Raw genomic sequence first — 8,606 nt, 5'->3', positions numbered from 1 at the left:
GCCAGTCATGATTTAAAAGTTTTATTTTTTTAAATATTGTTTTTTTTCATTTACCACAAGCCGCAATTTTTCTGTTGCAGCTGCAGATCTGCTCATATTCCTATAAAGCACCCACAGAATTCATTTTTCAGCTTCTTTAAAATGATTCTTAAATGTCTGAATGAAACCTGTTGGTCCTAAGACCTAGTATTTTCCCTCGCTCAGGTCTTGGGTATAAAAGACCAATCTGTGTTGTATAATTTGTCTCAACTGCAGGTAAATGGCTGTTCACTGTTTGTGTACTGCATAACTGTTCCTCAATATACTGCACTTTCTCATTTATTTGGTAGGGCTATATATTCCTGCAATGCATACAGCACAGCTCAGACATTTTTTGATAAAATTTATGGCGCAATTTTGAAGGACACTTTTTTTTCAGATGTTTTCTTGCAAAACTTCACTTCCTTATCATACAGTCAGGTACCTTGAAAACTCTGTCATTTTCTATAGTATTTTATGTTCCCTCTGAATGTTTGCTAAAAGTATTATACAAAGACAAAAAATTATGGATTTCATTTTATTCTTCAGCAAACACTTCAATATTCGAAATGGACACAATGAAAGCAATTAAAATCCATTCTGTCAAACAGATGTCTATTGACAGAAAATGCCTGTAAAAGAACTTTTGAAATTATATAAATATATATATATAATTTTCTTTTTCAATTAATTTCACTTGGCACAAGTTACAGGATGTTGGTTATGATATGTCACTTTATCTACTTTTATCTTTTAATTTGTGAAACCACATGCACATGAAATAAAGTCTGAAAAAAAAAATTGTGTGTCTTTAAATCATTTTTACATGTCAAAATGCAAACTAAAATTATTTGTTTGGTAAGATATTTAACCTTAAAACACACAATCAAGCCTCAAGTAACCTTTAAATAAAACTCACTAAAACAAGTTCAAATGCTAAGCATGTAATTTCTTGTAAACAGGAATAAAATCAAAACTACAAAATAGCATGCGAAAAGCAGTTAAGGTGTTTTTCAAAACAATGGTAGGTATTATTAGCAAAACATTATTGGTAGAAAACTTTGGCATACCACAACTACTACTTCTGCAGTAAAGTATTCACATATTCTGTGTGCATGAAACATACAGTACTACTGTTTAGCATTTGTTGAATAATGTCCACTGTTTCTCTTAGTTTAAAAAAATAAAAAATAAAATAGTATGCCCTATACACTAAATACTGCACAGTATTCAGTAAGTAGTACGCAAGTTTTCCCAAAAACAGCTTTTGGACTTTTCATCTAAAAATTTGATGCTACTTTAATTTCAAGTTCTTTGCTGCCGCAAAAGGGAAGAATTTATCATGTAAGAAAGTTACAACGAGGAATTGGTTGAAAAGTGAGCCTTTGAGTCTGGACCCAATGGAGGAATATCATGGAGAAATATTTGCAAATGAACCATGACCTGAGACTGGAAGCACATAAATGTAAACATACGATGGAGGAAATGGACCTGTTATGTAACTCACATCAAATGTATGATACAAATGGAAGACCTGTATTTGTAGCACCCTACCAGTTGTTATTTTGTTCATAGTGAAAATTAAAAAAATGCAAAAAAAAACAAATCCAGCTAAAAAAAAGAGAAGAATTTCTTCTAATCAACAAATCCAGCTAAAATGCGTTTCTCCGCTCCGCATGCTGTACTAAATACAGACAGTTGTAGTCATCTTCAGGTAACCTGTGTGCACATGTGCAACAACTAACTGTTTTTGCTATTACATTATATAGGCTACCACCTACTAGCTATGACCTTTACCTCCTTTATTTCCAGTAACTCTTCCTTCCACAACAAACAGAACGGCAGATCTGTCAGTCCCACTGCCATCCAAAAATCAATATTTGTAGTTAAATTCAGATTATGGGGAAGACCTTTACTCACATCAGAGTACAAACATACAAACTCGTACAACCTCGAACATGCAATCCTATTGAAGCAACACAAAAAAACATGTTTTTTCACGATGGAATCGCCACCTGACTAACGTAAAATTGCAGCAGCTTAGAAGTGCCCTGCCTTCAGTGTTTCAGCATATGTACAAATACTCTTACACCGTATTCAAATCAAGCACTTAGTACTGAGTCGTAGCATTTAGTACTGATAATGACACCAGGAGCATTGTGGATTATTACCATGTCTGGGATATGTGTAGTCATTCAGAGCTCCAGGTACGTACACCATAACTCTTGGTAACACTTTATATTAAGCTGTACTTGTTACTTATATTTACTATTATAATAACAATAAATTCTGCATAATTACATGCAAGTATCCATAAACTGTATTGTGTTCGCAGCTCGGCTTATATGCGTACAGTTTAATTGGACTACCATCTCAACCATAGTGATATGTCCAGATTTCAAAAGACAGCAGAGACATGCTATATGTTTAATACTTAAATTTACTGTCACATATACTTTTGTCACATGTACAGTCTTCAGAGAGATTAAGACCGTGCTTCAATTACCCCCCCAAACCCTCTTTAGCTTGATTATAATTGCACATGCAAAATTATTGTGTCTTAAGTAATTATATATTTTAGTTACAGCAGTTCATCTGAGGAACATGGAGCACTTTACAACTGCTGTTACACACTTAGAAGATTTAAACCCAGGACTAAGTCCACTGGCTTTAGTGACGAATCTACGCAAAATTGCAGACCAAAGTGACAATCTCACACATGACCTTATGGGATCATCTGACAATCGAGGTGATGTTCACTATGAAAACAACAGCTTTATCACAGAGCAGATGAATATAAACACACAATCTCTCCAATTTCCTGGACGAAAGTCACTCATCATTTCATAACAAATGATCATGATGAGAGAGGAGTTGTTCTGACTCCTGAGGCACGACGGTTTGCCCTTGCTCCCCTCCTTTTAGGTATTGAATATGGGCTACGGGCTAACGAGGACAGTAACCAGCCTCATGGTTTCTACCTACTCCCACTGGCCAAGTACTTTAGGCATGTCATTTCTGCAGTTTGGGAATGCAACTCCACCTGAGAGCGGCTTTGGCCCGGATGGTTGTTGGGATAATGTATCTGCTCCCATGGTTTTTACTCTTTCAGGCATGCCAACCTTGGCCACTGATGCTCTGGTTCCATGGTGGAATGGATGAGCCATACTTGGAAGCATCTTTCTGTTGTTAACTGCTCTGAAGTAAATTTGAGCACACTACTGAGGAGCTACTACTTAGATACTATGGAAGAGTTGGATCATGACTTGAATACTCATCTGAGAGGACGCTATCGCAGACCGAATTTTAAAAAAGATCACAAATTTATTCACCTGCTTAAAGAGAAAGTAGCAAATGCACTACATAGTCATCAACAAAAAGGAGGACCTGGGGGTTGAGAGTCTTATAGAAAAGGGAATGAAAGACTTTATGCTACGTTATATGGGTAAGTGAAGGTATACTTCCAGTTGGTCAACTAAAACTCACTGTTCAAACGCTGGAGTTAAACCAGCGATCTCCATGCTTACCCCTCCTTCAGAGTGTCCTGCCATCATTCCAAGATGTATGTGGGGAGCAAGCACCACCCGTGGTTCCTCTCAACCCTCTGTCTCCACCCCTGCCATTTCTGTATATTCACCACACAGCGAGTCCCAGCAAACCCTGTCGAAACCTTCAGATGTGTTCCAAAAATATGAAGGCAATGCAACATTTCCACCAGAAGGGGCGGGGCTGGTACGACATCGGTTCAGGTAACATGTGCTCCAGCATGATTCTGTCACAAATATACATTCTGTCCTTTAAACCTATAGTTTGCTGCCTACAAAGGTGGGCATTGTGGTGTGAAAGCTGTTCCAAAGGGTAGGTGTTCCTAGTCCAGAATGCTTTGCAATGAACTTACATAATTTTTGTAAAAAAAAAAATGACACAACTACAGTAAATAAACATTTAGACATATTGAGAAATTATGTTTTAAACCATAATAATGTATTTTCAAAATCAGAGTATACAAAGAAATCACATACTACATTTAAACTAGTAGACATACTGTTCCATACTGTGTAGTACATATTGCATTAATACTGCATTCTGTGTGTGTTTCACTCTTTTTTGTTGCATCCAGAAAACCACATACGCACTGAGTAGGTACTTCTCTTTCTGAGTAGTAATTTATTTCACAACCATTGAAACTATATGTTTTAGTAATCTTTAGCATGATTGTAATCTGTATGTACTACATTTGTCATATTAACCTACCAGCACTAGCAGTTTTACCTGCCAAACCTCTCCCATGCGATAGTAAAATTTCAATGAAATGTGCACTTCATCAGACAACTTTTTGCTTAATGTTTTATGATACTGTGAATTTAGACATGCTGCTCTTTAAACATATATTTTAGCCCACTATAATGTAGGGAAGTTGCATACTCAGATTTTCTCAGGGGAAAAATAAACACAAAATGGCAGCTGAGGTAATCTTATAATTCATTCAATACTGGAAATAGCTAAATTAAAAATGGATTACTTTATACAACATTTGTGTTTACTGTGTAATATCTTGCTTAATTCTGTGTATATAACTGTTAGCATAGCAACATGCTAATGTCAAACGCCATAGGAGTCAAGTCTCTCCAGTTCTTCAAGTGAGGAGCATTTTTAGCAAGACGACAAAAAACAGTCCCTTATGAGGTTACATTCAAGTTATGTTCCTGCCTTAGAATAGAAACCAGTGGCTGGTTTTAGAACAGATATCATGTTTACATACATAAAAATATAAAATGTTTAAAAGTTGAATTGACCTACTTTGGGTTTTTGTTTTTTTCCTAAAAACTGATCAGCGCATATGCAACCATATTTTTCCATATTTTTATTTTTTCTTTGAGTAGAGTGCATGCAAAAGATCACAATCAGTATCATTTGTAAAGTATTATGTGCATCTGACTGTCTCTCCAAGCTTTGTTGTTGGGTCTGATGGCTACATCTACGAAGGACGAGGTTGGATGTCAACAGGGGCTCATACTAAAGGACACAATAGTGTTGGGTATGGTGTTGCTTTTATCGGGGACTACACTGCTCATTTACCCGCCCAATATGCCATGGACTAGCTGCACCATCATCTGGTCAAATGCGGAGTGAGCAAAGGATTTCTGCAGGAGAATTTTTGACCATTCTGGGTCATAGACAAGTGGTAGCAGGCACAGAATGTCCAGGGGAGTCACTGTATTCTGAGATAACAACCTGGGAACACTACAAAGTACGTAGAATGCTAAACTTGGAAATTTCAAAGTTTAATGCTGGAAATACTTGTCATCCAAAACGACACATTAATCTGTGACTGTAACATGTTGTTCACAGGAAACGGATCCTTTTAAGTAACAACGAGGACATCTACTGTCACTGACATGACATGACTTAAGGTGCATGACTGCTTTAGAAGCCACAACAATGAAACCCACTAAATAGTATGAAAAGTATTCTTAATTTTAAATATACATTTAGTTTTAAATATAATTAGAAGTTCAGGAAAAGGTTGGCATTTAAATGTGAGGTTATTAGCATAAAACAGGCCATTAGCATTACTCTGTACATTGGTTGGAAGTCTGTATGAAACCTTGAAGTGTTACTGTACTGTATGTAAGTGAGTAATATGTTTGCAAAAATAAACAAGATGATCTCTAATCCTACATGTTGAGTTTTGTGTGTGTGACAGTTTGAAGGGAAAGGTTGACAAGATTACTTTAGTCTTTACCACGACAGGAAGTGGTTTTTACAGCAGGGCCCAGAGTGAGACAGGAAGTGCTGCTGTTTTGACAGGAAATTTAACCGTCACTGAACAAAACAAGCAGTTATTTAGGTTAAACTGTCAACCCTGATCATATTTAATAAAAAAAAATTTTTAAATCTAACCTTGATCATGTTACGCTACAGTGATCATAAGAATTTTTCCAGTCACAACCATACCAGTTTAGTTCAAACTCAAATACAACAATCAAATGAAATATTATGCTTTCTAGATTTTCCATAAATAGGAATAACAAAGTAAATAACACAGCACTATAATTTTGCACTAGTTGGGTCAGTCTGGGAAATATCCTCATCTCAACCTGCGTACCTAACCTGATTTCCCCACCCACAAACTGACTGGCTTCCTGAATACTGGACGCAAATTAGTACGCACAAAAAAAAAAAAAAAACGCCTCATACCTACAAGAGCTGAGGACCACAAAGGTTGCATCATTTGAAACGAGCCAATAGGTGAAGTCAGCAGATGATGAGATCCGAAGCACTCGAAATTGAAAATACAAGACGTTTAAAGACCTCTAGAACTGGTAAGTGCTGAGGAATCCATACTCTTTGAGATACTACAAGAAAATACAAACTTTGCATTGCAACACTGAAACATCCTGCGCCCAGAAAAAACGTGCTAATTGGGTCACGGAGCAGGAATCAAGATGGGTACAAACAAAGATCCGAGTGCTGAGCAATCAGAACCACAGATTGAGGAAGACATGGATCTGTCCCCCTGAGCAGAACAGTCCGGTTGATCAAGACCCACAGCAACCAGAGGATGGCAAGCTACTCAACACGTACAAGTGGCACACAGGGGCCAAGCCTGAGACAGCGGGCACAGGGGACTATTGAGAGGCTTGAGAAAAGGGCTTCAAACAAATGGAATAAAATGCAGAGTTGGCGCAAAGCTCTGAGTGAAGACGCAGGGGAAAAAAGTGCTCGACTGCACCTCGAGGGAGCGAAAGCCCATCCAAAACCGGAAAAGCCAGCAACTTCAAGAAAAAACCCTTTCCGCAGAGCTCTTTCAGAGCCACCAGGATCCCCTCCTATCTACGGTCCTGTCCTCCTCTTCTGCATCTGGGACCTCCAACGCGCAGGCATCTGGGTCCACTGTCCAGGACACAACACAGAAGGGTAAAATAAGGAAGTACCTGCAAACGGTTTCACAGAAGTTTAAGAGACAACGTCTGCAGAGTGCTGCCATTGCAGAGCATGGTAAGAGCTTTATATTCAATGCTAAATGTTAAACAAAACACAAGTTGAAATCATTATGAGGGTTCCTTAGAAAGATCTCTACTGTTGGAGAGTGTAGACTTCCTTTCTAACCTTATAAAAGTACGTGCAGATGCCACTAAATGGCGCTAAAGAATGAGGGTACAACAACAGGATGTGCGAGATGGAACAATAAACAAAGTAAAGAATCCACAGAAAGATTTTTTTTCTTTTGTACCCAAATGACCTAAAACATGTAATTGGATGTTAATAGGACTGCTAACTAATTAAGCTCTTATGATATTGGAACTGCATTCCAAATTCATTCTTGCATGAAAGTATGTTTTGTCTTTGAAGCTTCTAAGCTATTTAAATTAAAACGTTGCATGTAAACTCTTTTACGTTTTATGAAAAATCTCAAAGAAAAAGTGCGATCCTGAGACCCTGGTCCAAGAGCCTTGTTCGCTTCTCCTGGGCCCCCTCCACAAGACGTTCCCGTTTGGGACATTAGCAACTGCTTTCTTCAAGATGGACAGATCCTTATACCACGTGAGGAGGAGGTAATGAACAACATGCACATCCAACAATGCCAACAGATGAGACATTATACTTAGCAGATTAAGGTATTGGATGTATGCCATTAAATTGACTTTGACGCATCCGTGCATTTAGTTTGGAAATGCTATTTGAATTTAGGTCAAATTATGCTGCCAATATATCATGTTTTAAATTGTATTTCAGCCTTTGATGAGGGTACGGAACCGGGCCAGCAGTTGTCTCTCCAGCCTCAGTCTCCAGAACATCAGTGGAAGTCACACTGGTCAGTATCACAGAGTTTGCATTTACATTGAAGCCAAAAATATCATTGCATTAGATGCAAGAAATCTTACCAAGCGCCATTGCTAACAAATGACACTAGAGCTTTGCTCAGAACTTTCTGATCCACTTTTATTGTTGACCTAACTGGCCTCATAAGAACAAATGTGAAACATTATCTTGTGAAGATGCCTTAGGGGACTGCAGTACACTTGAATGAAGTGACTGCCTAGAGCTCGCTGTGTCCTAACAATTTAAAAACCGGAGATGACTTCAAGAGATGAGAGATATCATCTGTCTCTATCCAGCCAATGACGAACTATCAGTAACTAAAGTGAAGCTAGATAACGTATTCAAAGAGGAAATTGTGGATGTGGTTTATGTGTACGTATGCTTGTAAAATTGCTTCCTTGAGTGTCTGAAGATACCATAGCGTAACTGGGGTTCCATACCAGAGGACGACTGAAGGGGTGTGCTGTCTACTTTACTCAAAATAAGCATGTAGGACCCTTATATTAAAAGTAAAAAAAAAACTTAATAAAAGGGCATTTGTGAGTCTAATGTTCTGAAAGGGGAAAAAAATTATTCTGAGCTACTCCAAAGCATGGGTTTCAGGCGTTGGATGTATGTGGCGGGGCACTAGGTAAGCACAATAATTTTAACTTTGCTACTTAAAAGATTCAATCCAATCATTTTGCTGGAGCGTTTAATGCATGTGAAATTCAATCAGCATTAAAACAAGTCTAAGGAGATGGCCAGAATCCAGTTAACTG

General features: G+C 37.8%; 1 pseudogene; it reads left to right on the top strand.

The window, feature by feature from the left end:
- Window positions 1-2,064: 2,064 nt before the first annotated feature.
- On the top strand, window positions 2,065-5,521 carry LOC122144239 (annotated as a pseudogene).
- The last annotated feature ends 3,085 nt before the right edge of the window (window positions 5,522-8,606 follow it).

Source organism: Cyprinus carpio, unplaced genomic scaffold (genome assembly GCF_018340385.1).
Source record: "Cyprinus carpio isolate SPL01 unplaced genomic scaffold, ASM1834038v1 S000006625, whole genome shotgun sequence".
NCBI lineage: Eukaryota > Metazoa > Chordata > Actinopteri > Cypriniformes > Cyprinidae > Cyprinus > Cyprinus carpio.
Note: the sequence above shows the minus strand (reverse complement) of the source record. Positions and strands in the feature narration are given on the sequence as shown.